Source organism: Dipodomys merriami, unplaced genomic scaffold (assembly GCF_024711535.1).
Source record: "Dipodomys merriami isolate MVZ:Mamm:240054 unplaced genomic scaffold, mDipMer1.0.p SCAF_614, whole genome shotgun sequence".
In the NCBI taxonomy this organism is placed as follows: Eukaryota; Metazoa; Chordata; class Mammalia; order Rodentia; family Heteromyidae; genus Dipodomys; species Dipodomys merriami.
In genome coordinates, this window is record NW_027206196.1 from 144309 (window position 1) to 160546 (window position 16238).

At 38.9% G+C, this 16238-nt stretch overlaps 1 long non-coding RNA gene across 1 annotated transcript in view; it reads left to right on the top strand.

The window, feature by feature from the left end:
• The first annotated feature begins 5759 nt into the window (after positions 1-5759).
• The window catches only part of LOC138814826 (uncharacterized), a 53395-nt gene continuing 42916 nt past the window's right edge, over positions 5760-16238 (top strand). The window contains exons 1-3 of the long non-coding RNA XR_011368101.1: positions 5760-6029; positions 7071-7178; positions 11827-11877. This is a non-coding gene — a long non-coding RNA (uncharacterized lncRNA). The remainder of the gene's footprint in view (positions 6030-7070; positions 7179-11826; positions 11878-16238) is intronic.

A 16238-nucleotide genomic window follows, 5' to 3' on the forward strand; every position in this document is an offset into this window, starting at 1 on the left:
ATGAGGCTGAAGCCATGAGCCCTCCTGCCTGTGTTCAGCTCCAAATCTCTTCTAAAACACCCCTCACTTTCCATGCAGTGGTTACTTTTTCTATCCAAAAAGGTTTCTGGAGCTTCATCTTATGCTGGCCTCCTAGTATGCCAACATGAGGTGAGTCAAAGCAAGCAAGGCAGATGTGGCAGAGGCATTTTTTGGGTCAGATTTGGGGCCTGAAATCTGGGACTGGGCATTGTCCCTCAGCTCTTCAGCTCAAGTCTAAAACCGCTGATCTAAACAGCTGCATATATCAAGTAGATTTAACAGACATCTATTGAATATTTCACCCAGCAGCATCAGAATACACGTTTTTCTCTGCAGAACATAGAACATTTTCCGAAATAGACCACATTTTAGGTCACAAAGGAATCTTGTCCAAATTCAGAAACATTGAAGTTATACCTTGCATTCGCTCACACCACAGGGAATAAAATTAGAACTAAACACCAAAAACCACCAAAGAAAGTCCTGTAACACATGGAGGCTGAACAACACACTGTTGAATCACCAGTGGGTCAGGGAAGAGATTAGAAAGGAAATTCAAATGTTCATGATATTCAACAAAAATGAGCACACAAATTACCAGCTCTTCTGGGACAGAGCGAAGGCAGTACTCAGAGGCGACTTTATAGCTTTGAGTTCTTTCATCAACTAATTGGAGAGATCTAAAACCAACAATTTAATGAGACATCTGAACCTCCTTGAAAAAGACCAGCAAGATAAACACCAATCCAGTAGATGAAAAGAAATAATTAAAATTAAATCAGAATTAAACTAATTAGGATCGAAGAAATCCATAGAAAGAATCAACAAAACAAAGAGGTGTTTCTTCGACAAAATTAACAAAATTGACAGACCCTTAGCAAATCTTATCAGGAAAAGAAGAAAACTCACCCAAATAAACTCAGAGATCAGAATGGAAATATCACCAGAGAAACAACCAAGATTCAGAACATTAAAAGGGAATACTTATGAAAACTATGCTAATAAGTTTGAGAACTTGGCAGAAATGGACCTTTTCATGGCAAATATTGACATGCCGAAACTAAAACAAGATGAGTTAAAACATTTTAACATGCCCATATCAAACATTGAGATAGAAACAGCAATAAGAGAAGTCACATTTAAAAAAGCCCAGGACCAGAAAGATTTGCAGCAGAATTCCACAATGCCTTTAAAGCAGAGCTCACACCAATAGCCCTTCAATGAAATTGAAAGAGAAAGTGCACTACCGAACTCATTCTATGAAGACATCATAACCCTTATCCAAAAACCAGTCAGGGACTCATGAAAAAAAGAGAATTATAGGCCCATTTCTTTGATGAACATTGATGCAAAATTTCTGACAAAATTTTGGCCACTCAACTTCAACAATTCATGCAAAAAATCAAACACCACGATCAGACAGGACTCATTTCAGGGATGCAAACCTGGGTCAATATACGCAAATCAATTAATAAAATTCATCAAATAAATGAGACCAAGGATAAGAACCACATGGTTATCTCAATAGATGCAGAAAAGGCATTTGGCAAGATTCAACACCCATTGATAATGAAGACTCTGGAAAAACTAGTAATCCAGGGAACATTCTTCAATACAATAAAGGCTGTATAGGACAAACCTACAGCCAGCATTATACTTAATGGTGAAAAACTAAAGCCATTTCCTCGTAAATCAGGAACAAGACAAGGATGTCCATTCTCGCCACTCCTCTTTAATCTAGTATGAGAATGCCTAGATACAGCAAAAACAAGATTCAAACATAAAATGGAAAGATGATGTAAAATTCTCCCTCTTTGCAGATTGAATGATTTTGTATTTAAAGAATGCCACTGACTCCACTCCCAAATTATTCAAGCTCATTCAAAACTTGGGCAAAGTAACAGGTATAAATTTAACCCTCAAAAATCAATGGCTTTTCTGTATGTCAAGAATGAAAAAAGTTTGGCTGGAATCAGGAAAGCAACTTTATTCATAATAGCTCCACAAAAATGAAACACTTAGGAATTAACTTAACCAAAGAAGTGAAGGACCTCTATGATGAAAACTTTAAAAACCTGAAAAAGGAAATCAAAACAGAACACAAAAAGTGGCAAAAACTCCCAGGCTCCTGGATTGGAAGGATCAACATCATGAAAATGGCAATATTTCCCAAGGCTATCTACAAATTGAATGTATTACCTATCAATATCCCAAATTCATTCTTCAAGGAATAGAAGAGACAATCCAAAAATTCATATGGAACAATAAAAGACCCTGGATAGCATAAAAGATGATTAACAGAAAGAAAAGTGCTGGAGGAATATCAATACCAAATTTCAAACTCTCCTACAACACCATAGTAATCAAAACAACTTGGTAATGGCACAAGAACAGACCTCAGGACCAATGGAATAGAATTGACATCATCCTGATGTCAGAATTTAGAATTGACATCATCCTGATGTCAGAAGCCAGTTGTTTCACACGTTTTCCTCTCCTGTGAAAGTCCTGAGTCTCAACCAAGAAGAGGAATTCAAAGGCAACCCTATAACCATAGGAATAGGTTGTCATCCATGTCAGCAAAGTTATACCTGTCACCATATTTAGTAAAATACACAATACCTCCATGAAATAGAGACAAAATAAGGAGAAGAAATTCACCGAACACAAGATTCTCTACACACATGTGTATCAATATAGATCGTACGTTTAAATTATGAATTCAAGACTATAGTGGACCACCTTGGCAATCAATGTCAGATCCTAGGAATAGCTTAGCTCATTAGTTGCTCACAGGTTAGTGTGTTCACCTTGGCTTATAGGCGAATTGGTCGTACTAGGACCTGAGTTAAGATCCCAGCACTACCAACAAACGGATGGTGGAGTAAGAAGCCAAGTGTGAAACTTGTTTTCCTTTTCTCTGAATATCCTGGGTGATTTTGAGAATCCTGGCATGATGGAGAACATTTCTACAAATCTAGATGCTCTGTGATACGATGTCATCAGTGTAATAAATTAAAGGGGTTTCATCTTAGTACAATCAATGGTAAATAAATGAATGAAACAAAAAATACCAGAACAACCACACCAAACATGTATGGACTGAACATCTATAGGTAAGTATAAATCCTATCTTTACAATGTATATAAATAGTATGTTTCCAGGGCTGGGGCTTGAATTCAAGACTAGTGAACAGGCCTAACTTTCTTTCTTTCTTTTTTTTTTTTTGTTCGTCATGGGCCTTGAACTCTGGGCTTGGGCGCTGTCCCTCAGCTCTTCAGCTCAAGGCAAGCGCTCTACCACTTGAGCTACATCGCCACTTCTGGTTTTCTAGTGGTTTATTGGAGATAGGAGTCTCACGGTCTTTCCTGCCCTGGCTGGCTTTGAACCGCAATTCTCAGATCTCAGCCTCCTGAGTAGCTAGGATTACAGGCGTGAGCCACCGGCGCCCGGCTGTGAACAGGACCAACTTTCTTATGTTCAAACACGGTGATTTTCCCCTTCATCCACTTTGCTGCAGATTTACCCAGATCCTGAGTTCAAATCCAAAGCCTGGAAGAATAAACAGTGTGAATTGCAAGCCAGGGAGAGTAATTTATTTTACTTTTCTCAATATGGCGCTTGAATTCAGGTTGTGGCAACTCTGCCTCAGCTTTGATCACCCTAGTCTGGGTTTCAGCCACTAGACCTACAGCTCCTCCTGGGATCCTAGACCCCCAGGTCTTGCATGGAAAGCAATGCACAGAAAAAATATGGCCATTTTATGGTTACTTCCTTTGCATGGTGACCCTCATGGGTCTGAATGACACTGTTGCAAAGGGTACTTCACCTTGCATTGCTGAAGGCTGCCAGAATATCAGGGAAGCCATAGGCCCACGTGGCAACATAGGCCCTGATTTCGAATCCCTGTCCTGACACCAACGAATGGCCAGAGATAAAGAAAATGGTTCCCATCCATAGGATTAACGATGGAATATTGTCAATGTCACGGTTGAATGAACTGATCATGAATGATGCTCCTATAAAATTAGACAGCATCATTTCAGGAGGCTGATTGATTTGATTTAATATTTATGAAGCATTGAAAGAATATTATTACTTAAAGGAAAGCAATAATTTCAGAACACTGATTTCATTAATAGTTTAAGGATGAAAACAATTAATTAATTACATTACATTAATTACATTAATTACATGGAGGCATAATTAATACCCAGGGATTTGAAGGAATGTAGTCTATATAACTGAATATTGTATAGACATCTCTGACACTCTATAAAGATATATATTTATTAGCATACTGCCATCTGCATGTCAATCTTTTCTTATTTGGTCACCCCTCGGGCTTGATCTGAGGTCCTGGGAACAGCCTGTCAGCAAAATTTGTCCTAGGATGGCATGCTAACACTCACGCATTCATGAATTGGGCCTTGTAGGCTTGTAGGTCTTGAGTTCAGATGCCAGCACTACCAAAAATGAATTGTGGAGTAAGAAGATGATAGTGACACATGTTTTCCTTTTTATGAAAGTCCTGTATGTCAGGTATGAAGTGGAATACATATGCAGACCTATATCCTGTGTAATCAATGTATTCAATGTTTTATATTCCATAATAGTCAATAAAATAAATGGTCAATACATGAAAAAATAAAAAAAATAAAGTAATTACACTGAATGCAATATGGAGTCAACATATGTATATAAATATAAATCATGTATGTAAATTGTACATGAATAGGATGTTTTCTAGTGGTGTAGATCTATTTGAGGCATAAGGAACAGAACTGAATTTCTTGACTTTAAGGCGGCCAGCTTCCCATTCCCACACAGTGCAATAGAGTTACCAAGACATTGAGTTTCAATCCCAGTCCTGGCAGAAAAATGGTACCTTTGCAGTATGTGAGGCCCAATTCTTAGGCATTTCATTATGCCTCAATTTTATGAATGTGATTGTTTAACTGCTTAATAAAGAATTAACTAAAATTGATCAGTGTCCTATAATATAATTGTGTATAACTTTATCCTGGAATCATTCAAGAGCTGCCCATTCAATCATGACATACATCACATTCCATTGGTACTCATATGGATAGGAATGAATTCCATAGGCTCTCCAGCCATTTGGAGGTGGCAGGACCAGGATTCGAACTGTGGGCTCCAGCTCCCTCCACTTCAACCTGGGGATAGGGTACTCACCGTTCTGTCCAAGAATATCAGCAAGACCAATGATTAGATAGGTACCAGTGGCTCTCAGCAGTCCTCCTTGATACTTACAAGGCTGTGATGGGAGGATCATGGTCAAAGTCAGCCTAATCAGGAAAGTTCCTGAGACCTTTTTCCAACTTCAGTGCCAACAAAGCCAGAAGCCCAAGGCTCCAGTGTGGAGGGCGAGCCTTGAGCAAAAGCAGTGCACAGACTGTGCCCAGATCCTTAGTTCAAGGTCCGGGTCTGGCAACAAACAGACATATACAACAATCTGTGCAGCCATCTGCCTAAAGCAGGTCACCCTCTTGTCTCCAACTGAATTGGACATTGGTCCCTGGGATAAGGGCTGGGGGAGCCGCTGTCTTCTTGACTCAGCCCATGCTGCTTGCATCACAGAACTCTGGCCACACCCCCATTCTTTCATGGTTATTTCTGACCAATGGGATACAAGAATGGTGACCACGCCCACATTCCATGCTGCCTAGTAGCACCCTGGATTCCCTCTGTTAGTTTACAACACTACCAGCAATTGAGGAAGGTAGAGGTGGCTAAGTGGTGAGGAAGAGACTCAAGCAACTTTGGAGTATAGTAGGAAATTGAGATGCCTGCCCGCACCCCAGCTCCCTCCTCCCCTTCCCAAGTTGCAGGATTTTAAACCTCAGGCAATGGTGCACTGCCAACCAGGCCTAAAGCCCTGACCTGGTCCCTGGCCCTGGTTCTCTGCTCTTGGTCCATGTGTTTCGCTGCCATTGCTTCTTGCCCCACCTGGAGCAGCCTCCAGCAGCTTTTCCCAGCAACACAGGTGAGTGGCTTCCCCCAAATCACAACTAACTGTGATCAGACACCCCTCCTTGGGCACCATGACCCATGCTTGTTTCCTCACCCTGGCTCTGAGGAGCCATCTTTCTGTCTTGGGCATTTCTGAAACAGAGACTCAATATATGCTCTGATTGGACTGGATCGAAGTCTTCCTATCTGGGAAAGGTATGCTCTACCAGGCCTGGCCCTCTGTAGTTGGGATGGTAACCATGTAGCACCATGCTCAGTCATCGATTTAGATGGATTATCCCAAGCTTTTGGTCCACAGCAGCCAATTCTTGACCACAGGTGAAGCTCTGGGAAGGGTCACAACCATCAGAACTCATTCTCCTCACAGGACAGTTTGAGGAAACAAGGGATTTATACAGAGGGAATCTCTGGAGCATGGCTTGGCATGGAGGGAGTGGCATTCAGAGAAGGTTCTCTGCAATTCTGTGAGCAAATGACAGGAAGATACCCACAAAGGGCTCAGGTGGGGCCAGTTATTAATCATGCAACAGCTGGGGATTTTGAAACAAAACATGGGTCTCTTTCATCGTTACCCTATACCCATGAGGATGGGGATCCTTCACTGTGTTTAATTTTGCATCTGGGGAAACCGAGGCACAGAGAAGTCAGGTAACCTCCTTATGACTTCAACTTCACAGGAAGCTCGGCCTGACTTCACTACCATGCTCCCTAGGACAATGGGTGATATTCAATCCGCTTCTTGTGGTAGGGAGTCCAGTTCTTGTCAGTTGTGGGGCTTGAACACTAGGCATGGGCGCTGTTGCTGAGCTCCTCAGCAAAAGGCTAGTGCTCTACTACTTGAGCCCACAGCACCATTTCTAGTTTTCTGGTGGTTCTTTGGAAATAAGAGTCTCAGAGACGTTCCTGTGGGGGCTGGCTATGAACCATGATCCTCATATGTCAGCCTCCAGTGTAGTTAGGATTAGAGTTGTGAGCCACCGGCACCCAACCTAATTTTAATTCTGACTTTTCCCTCTCTCTTTCATAAAAACTGTTTGAATGGGTGCTGGTGAAGGGGGCCCAGCATCCCCATGTGGCTGGAATCCAAGGTGACCGTCTCATTCTGGAGGTGGGCTGTGGGTCAGGAGCTGTCTAGCTCAGCCTGTTGAAACAGCACCCTGAGGTAAGCCACACTGTGCCCTGGCTAGATCATGAAATTCATTGTCCATCCAGCCTTACTGGACTTATTGTATTGTATTGCTTTCTACATCATTTTCTATCACCTGGCCAAACTTATGATACTTAGTTATGGAATGAAAATGTAATGCCTTCTTAAGAAAGTCATTTAGGGCTCTGGGAATGTGGCTTCATGGTATGGTGATTGCCTAGTATTCATGAAACCCTGGGTTCAATTCCTCAGTAACAGAGAAAAAAGAAAAACACTAGAAAGAATACTGGGCCACAAGTGGTAGAGTGCTAGCCTTGAGGAAAAAAATGCTCAGGAATAATTCCCTACCCCTGAGTTTAAGCCCCTGGACTGGCAAAAAAATTAGTAAATGGAAAAGAAAGAACACATACTTGAAATATATAATTGCTCCTTACATACTGACACCTGACAATAGCCCCTAATTCATGTACTTTAGTTATGTTAGGATACTGTGTTGAAAAAAGTTTTGTTCATTAAGTCACAGCAATTAATGCCAGGAATGTGCTTGGATGTCCGCTGAAGATTAATTCTGGAAAGTCAAGGATTCCAGCATTTTGTGTCATCACTGCTAATCACAAAGTGAAAAGTAGTCTGCGTGATTTTGAAATCTTTTTGGTCAGTTTTGCCATCAAAAAGGCAGAGGCTAATTAATAGTTATGACAGAAAATAAGGAGTAACTCCGGATGGAAGGAAAAAATGATAGTAAATAAGGTATACCAGAAACTGGTCTAGAGAACCATTTTTGGTTATTGAAGAACTATTTGTCAACTAGGCTTTTCCTCATTGCCTTTAGCATTCTAAATCTCTTAGGCTAGTTCTTAATCTCTGCGTGGTAAATGTATCTCCTTCTATGCTGTTCTTTCATATCTTATCTCCTTTGTTTTCTAAAAATCTCATTCTTTCTATATTTCTCTATGAACATTTCCTGATACTAAATACACCTATACAGATGTCACAGGATGCTAATGTAAGGGTCCCATAGCTCATGATTCATTAATGTAACAAACTGGAAAAGGAGGACATATTTACTGCTACCTCAATTTTTTTGAAAAGCTGCAATGTCATCATTTGGTTAAAATTTCAATTCTTTGTCTACACAGTGTGTCAGTGCACCTAAATGCAAATATGAAATGGGTGCTGGTGGTTTACACCTGTAATCCTAGCTACTCAGGAGTTTGAGACCAGAGGATTGTGGTTCAAAGCCAGCCTTGTCAGGAAAGTCCATGTGAACCTAATCTTCAATTAACCACCAGAAACCAGGAAGTGGTGCTGTAGCTAAAGTGGTAGTGAGGTCAACTTGAACTGAAGAGCGGAGGGTCAGTGCCCAGGATCAGAATTCAAGCCTCAGAACCAACAAAAAAGGTGAAATATGACTTTAAGTTTCCCCAAAAGGAACGACAAGATCAATAATCTTCCCAAGCAAAAAAAATTAATTCCAAAATGATTCAATGCACCTACTTTTGGTGAGTTATGTTATGGAATCTGTGCTGGACATATTCTCTAAAAACAAATCGTTTAGGGATACAGGTGGAGCCATTGCAACAATAAGATGTACAAGTCATTATGTCAAAAAATGAACTTTACAACTTTGGTGGGGGGAGGATGGGATGGGGGAAGAGGGAGAGTATGGGAAGGGATGGGAAGGGGAAAAAAAGAAGAGGCAACAATGCTTGATAAGAAATGTACACATTATCTTCCCCGTGTAATTGTAACTCCTCTGTATGGTATTCTCACAATACAAAAGAGAAAAAAATGTCAAATATTAGCTTTACAAAAAACATCTAATATTTCTTCTTTGAAGAGAGATGTCTATACAGTTGATGTCACTTGGCTTTCTTACTATCTTAGTTCGAATCCAACCATGGCAGTAGAGTCTGTCAAACTCTTATCTGTAATTACACAGCATAAAAACCACAAGTGTAATTTTAGTTCAAGCAGCAGAGCTTTGGGGGCAGGTTAGCAGGAAACAAAACTGTTCAGAGACAGGATCCAGCCTAGGAGTTCAAGCCCCATAACCAACACAAACTAAAAAAACAAGCAAATAAAACCCCCAGATATTTCATTGGGACCCTCCTTAAAGGAGTACTGGTCTGAGAAGAGGCTTCTTTTGCTGATCATAATCACTGGATACTTTTTTGGAATCCTTATTCTCTGGAAAATTCAGGACCAAACTAAAGGAATTGATAACTGACTCCTGAAACAAGGGAATCATCTCAGGGGTGAAAATACCATCGATAAGACACTTTAAAGCCTCCATGTCTTTGTTTCTTACCAGTAGAATGGTTTTGGGGGGGTCCAGTCGTGGGCCTGAACTCTGGGCCTGAGCGCTGTCCATCGGCTCTTCAACTCAAGGCTAGCACTCTACAACTTGAGCCACAGCACCACTTCTGGCTTATTTTTGCTTATGTGGTGCTAACGAATCGAACCTGGGCCTCATCCATGCAAGGCAAGTGCTCTACCACTGAGGCAACTTCCCAGTCCCTGCAATAGAACATGTTTTAAACAACGTTATTTCCTTTTGTTCTATGCTGGCTTTCAAATGGCACATTATTTCTTTTTGTAATACTCTCAACTAGGAGTTTACAGAAAAGTTATATATGAGTAAATACACACACGAAAAAGTCAGGGACAGAGTTTCCTTCAAGCCTTGGGATTTTTTGAACAGTAAAAAGGAAAGCACAATTTAACTTGAACTTTGTCAATCCTCTATGTTCCATTCCTTTCCTGGGACCAGTTTCCACATCCAGTAGCAGTTACTTCCAGGAACAATCTACGGTGCTGCCTGAGATATAATGAATGTTTTCTTGCTTCACCGAAAAAACACAAGGACATCCTGCTCTGAGGTTACACGTGTTTCAGAGACAACTTAGTAAAGAGAAAATATGAAATTTATATTGCTTTTAAATACATTTTCCATAAGTATATTGAGTTCAAACTTTGTAAGTTCTCTATGGATTAAGGCGAATTTTAAATGGGAAGAAGATTCTCAGATCATTTTTTTGTGAGTGTATGTGCTGCGCATTATTTGCCAACTGTTCATGAGTTAACAGTAAGGAAACAATAGCAATAATAAGAGAAAGAGAAGTTTTGTGTTTAAGTATAAGGGTTCATAGAAGACTCTACAAATAAGACAACATTGAAACAATAAAGCCAAGTCCAGTATGTAGATTTATGAGAGTGATATAGAGAAAGCATTACTCGTACGTGGAACAGGAAGTATGAGGCCACTCCCTTTCTAAATCATGCTTGCTAATCACGCAACTTTGTAGACAGTAGAATGGAAGCATAATTCTGTTTTCAATGCAAATCAGATATAAGAGCATGGACTTAATTGGAAAAAAAAGATCATCCTGAGAGAGCAGGGATTATACTAGCCATGAACTGGTGGATAAGATCACATTTATTTTCTTTCCTTTACTTATGTATTTTTTGTTAGTGATGGTCTTGGCACTTGAACACTGGGCCTGGGAGCTGTCCCTCTGCTATTCAGCTCAAGGCTAATGCTCTATACTTGAGCCACAGTGCCACTTTCAGTTTTCTTGTAGTTAATTGGAAAAAGAGTCTCCAGGATTTTCTTGCCCAGCCTAGCTTTGAGCCCTGTCCTAAGATCTCACCACCACCCAGCTAAGGATCACATTTCTAACAGTGTACACACAGCATATATAATGTGCATGTTCATCTATCTTTATATGAATTCTTACGTTGAAAATCTAGGCTACAGCTTAGCCTTTACACTCACAAAAATGTTTGTAATTTAAAAGTTGATACTACTGGAGAAATAAAACCTAAGAATGTAAAGGAGTCTGGGAAGTTCCGTATGCATCCAGCCTGGGCAGAACAGTCTTTGAGAAACTATAATTAACCAGCCAAAAGCTGGATTGGAAGCATGGCTCAATACCAGCCATGAGCAAGGTTGCTGAATAAGATCTTGACGCTTTTGCATACATACATACAATCATACACATATATACAGAGACACATATATGCACTCACAAATACACATATGAAGCAACTCTCAGAATATGTGGAAAAGGTAGAAAACAATAGAAAATATGTCCTGAGTAAGATTGGAATCAAGTGATAATTTTTAATGTTAGAAAGTCCTCAAGTGAACCTTCTTCAAAAAAGTTTAAGAATATTACATAGATAGGGACCAGAGTCAAGTAATCATTATTAATGGGATCAGGTCCATGGAGGAATGAATCAGAGACTCCTGCAGGTACATCTGAAAATGTTCATATTCTGTGTCAAATGTTATAACATCTTTGAAAAGAGTATATGAACACTCTGAGCAGTATAGTGGATAATATTACTGGAGAAGTTCAGAATTGCTAGTCTGTATCTCGATTAAATAAACCAAGAAACTATGGAGGGGAAATGTGATACAAGGCTAGAATTCTAGCACTCAGACTAAGACAGGAGATTAGATAGTGGAATTACACAGTGATACCTTCCCTGGACCAGGTAGTATAATTTTGTCTTAATAAAACAAACCAAACAAGAAAGGAATACGCAGTTCGAAGTTTGGGCTAATATTGTCATTATATTTTGAGAAGTCGTTTCCTGTTGAAATGCAACTCATATATAATCCTCAGTTGTGTTTTAAATGTTCTCTTCATTACAGAACATTCTTAGATGCAAAATGGCTCATGATTCCCATCCAAAATTTGAAAAAGTAAGTAATCATCATTCTGATAGATTCCAAGGATAGGATGAAGGATTACAAAAGCTTAAGCCTGGAGAAATAGCAAAGTTAATCTAATGTAGGACTATGTAGATCTTGCTAAATTAGAGTTTAAATTTAAAATAAACATTTTGGTTTTGTTTGTAATTTCATATTCTATAGGATACTACAAAATTCTTTTAAGTAGAGGGTTTAATTGATAAAGTTACAAATGTTTCTTGCAATCTATTTGCCTAGAATATTCTTTCATGAGAATTAGAACTCAGTTAATAGATAATACCAACACTTCATGTATAAAATGAAAATGTGAATAATGTAGACAGAGTTGGCAAAAAATGGATGATATTAATTTATAAATTTAGAAAAGACGATTTTTTGAGGTTTTGGTATAACATGGTATGAAGAGAATAATTGTGTGTCATCTGTCTTCTACCTGTATGTAACACAGGTAGCAATTTCCTTAATAACGTCTTCTGTATACAGTGAGAAAACTGCTAGGTTTGGGATTTGTTTTTTTTGTTTGTTTATTTTATTAGTTTGACCTAGGGCTTGAACTCGGGGACTAGACACTGTCTCTGAGCCTCTTTGTGCGCAAGGCCCATGCCCTACCACTTCAATCTCAGCTCACTTGTGTCTGGCTTTTGCTGGAAAGTTTATTGGAGATAAGAATCTAGAGAACCTTCCTGCCTCGGTGGGCTTTTGTCAACGTCTAGTGCGTTGGAGTCCCTGGGTAAGGGTAACAAAATCACCAGGACACAGGGGATGCAGAGTGCAAACAGCAATTGCCACTGCATGCTGTGCTTTATTGTTAGTGGTATTTAATGACAAGCAAGCATGATCTTTGCCAAGATTTGGTCAGAAGACATTGACACAAAAATTTCAACAGATACATTTTTACTTGACCTATGAGACAATGTCTTGATATATTATTATCTAAACTATTTTAGAGCATGTTCAAACCAATCAGGAAAATGCTTGACCAGCTGTTCAACTATGATTAAGCAATCAGAAGAGCTACTTCCTCAGCTCCCAGGAGTCTGTGACATGTGTTTTGAGATAGGGAGAGAGAACATTTTCCCTCTCTAGCCCGGCATGCCAAGAACTTTCCTAATACTCAAACACAGTCCTCAGATAATCCTGAGGCCGGAGTCTGCACCATTCTGCCCCTTCAACATAGACCCTGAGTCTTCACAATTTCCTTCTTTTTTCTTTTGTTTTAAAAGTAAAGCTTTCCACAGAGTTATCATAGACGCTTGCATTGGTTTCATAAATATCAAATATAACAGTACAAGTGCAAACAAAATAATAACAACCATAATTTCCACACCACTAGCAGTATGTGAAATGCTTTGTAGTATTTCTTTTGGATCCAACCCTTCCAATTGTTTAATAAATGCATCAGCAATATTAGAAGCATCATCATTTGTAAATTGTTTACCAAAAATATCATGTACATCAAATTGTAACTGAGCAATCAATTGAGCAGCAGTAGAATTTCCATATAAATATTGCTGTATTACATTCTAATCATATATATATATATATATTATATTTTACATTAGTAATGAAAAAGGTAGTAAAATTGCAATCACATTTTAACAATAACTTTTTTTCACAACCAATAACTTGTTTCCTAACCATCCAACTGTCTGTTTAAGAAAATTAATCTGTGTTTGTAATAGAGTATCATTTTCTACCTGTGAGACCCACAATTCATGTGAATCCCGGTGACATTCTTCCACAAAGTGCTAATTTGTAAGGAAGTGTGTAGGGCAATTCCAGACACCGCAGCAACAGTGGTAATAGCAATTAAGTTTAAGATGACAGCTACCATGGCTCCAATCATGCACTATGTACATTGTAGTAGTTTGGTAAAAAATTCAATAACAACACTATCCAAAGGATTTTGGGACCATTCTCTTCCTAATTTAACAGTAGCCAAATATGAGTTCTTTGTTGTAATATCATGGTACTATACTGCCATTAAAATTAAGAGAGGAATTAATGCAAGAACACAGGCGACAATTAAAACAAGAAATAGTAGGAGAAAATGTATAATTTCCCACTAAAAATGCATAAGGCAGAGCTACACAAGCAGTTGCATCATAAGATTTGTACAAAGTAAAATTATAAGTGGATGCAGAGTTCACCGTCCCTGAAAACGATCCATTTGATAGCATCATGGGTTTCAGCGCCGCTGCGACCTTCCAAAGATGAGTCTGAACAGCATTGGGTGCAGCCATGAAAGCCCATAGAGCATCTGCAAAGCCTCCATCTCCCTAGGCCATCAATTGAGCTCCAGTAAGCTATCCATTAATGGCTTCCGGCATCCTAGTAACATTTGATAAATCACATCTGGTAATATTCCATTCTGAACATGTGTTAATAAACTGTCCAAAAGGTCCTCAATTAATAAAATTATTGAACATTTTCCCAAATGTTCCTCTACCCTCTTGCCACACAAAAGGCTGATATTTTAAATCAATATAAGTAAAATCAGGGCACATAGGTAAGGATAACTCGCCATCAGTGACACTTTCCCAGCTACTATTAATGGCCAAGTAGTTAATTGGTGCAGCTGTGTTTTAGAATTGGAAGTGCGTTTCCCAGGTAAAACCCAATGTTGGCAATTCATTACTAAACATGGAGGAGGCCCCAGAAAAACAGGCAAGGAATGAGTATAGTAAGTAAAATTTAAAAAGTTACCATCATCTTTATTGCAAAATGTGAAATTATTCCAAGGAGGAGATAAAACAGCAGGAACAGTATAGACTGTTATATACATGTCTCCCCAAACAACAGGTTCCAATAAAGGAGGGTTAGGAACAAAGTCCCAATAACTTACATTAGCATTAGCATGGACAGAGTTTACAATAAGCAGGGCACATGGCCAGGAACAAGTTCTCAGCCGTGACAGGTTTACCATTAAATTGTAACATCTTTTGTCCTTCTCCAGTCAACTTTTTAACCTGCCCCCAGGTGGGCAGTGGGGATTTCTTTTTCCTCAACTGTTGGCGGATTCCTTGCAAGATATGGGGCTGTCCTCACTGGGCCACGTCTGTATCCATCAGGCAGGAAGCTAGTATTGTTTGCCATCCTGTGTAGACACAAAACCTTATCCTTGCCCCTTATGTAATAATGTTCCTAGTTGCCATTCTGCATCCAATGCAATCTTATTCCATACGGGAGCATTTAAATAAGGTTTTTGTGATATTTGCTCAAAATGGCGCTCAGCTCTAGTTAAAATATCTCCTTGTGGTTAGTTTAAAAAATTAAGAACATAAAGAGCTTGATGTAAAATTATTTTAGGATTTTGCATGGAATACCACAAAATATCCATACTTTCATCCAACCTTTTCCTCATTTTAATTTTTTCATTTGTTGTTTTAGTGTGCCATGAACACATTCAATAATGGCTTGTCCTTGGGGGTTATATTCTATTCCTGTAATATATACCACATCATAAAGTTCACAAAATCTTTTAAATCTGATACTTTTATTGGCTGGTCCACGTCAGTCTTCATTTTGGCAGGCACTCCCATAATGGCAAAATCTTCCAATAAGTGTTCTATTACATGGTTAACAGTTTCTCCCATAAGGGCAGAAGCCCAAACAAATTTGGAATACGTATCTATTGTAACATGTACAAAGGAAAAACAGCCAAATGCTTATACATGGATTATATCCATTTGCCAGAGCTCTATAGGTTGTAATCTGGGAGGATTTACTCCAGCAGGTACAACTCTCAAAGCATTGGTCTGCAGATAGGACACCTTTTTATAATTTGTTTACCTTGAGAATAAGGTATTTTATAAAGCATATGTAAATAGCTAGAATTTGTATGTAAATGAGAATGATCCTGTTTAGCAGAACAAAATTAATTTATCAACCTGATTATTGCCATATACAAGGTACCCAGGTAAGGAAGAGTGAGCTCTAATGTGAGCTACAAACACTTTGGCATTACGTTGTTGCAGTGATGCTTGTAATTGTTTAAATAATTGGTTTAGCTGGGGTTTAGATGAATGTGTAACTGCAGTGACTATATTACTCACAACTCCTACAGCTTAGGCAGAATCAGTAACAATATTAACATCTCCCACAAAATCTTGTAACACCTTAATAATAGCAAAAAGTTCATTTTGTTGAACTGATGCTTAAGTAGTTCTTTGTACCCAATATTTATTTGTTGTCTAATAGCACTTTTTGTTTTGGAGCCATCTGTAAAAACAGTAATAGCAGTTGAAATAGGGGCCTTGGTAATTATATTATTAATGATAAGTTGTTGTTTACCCAAGCAATCCCACAATCTACCTTTGGGAAAAATGATAGGAAAATTGCCCAGTAAAATT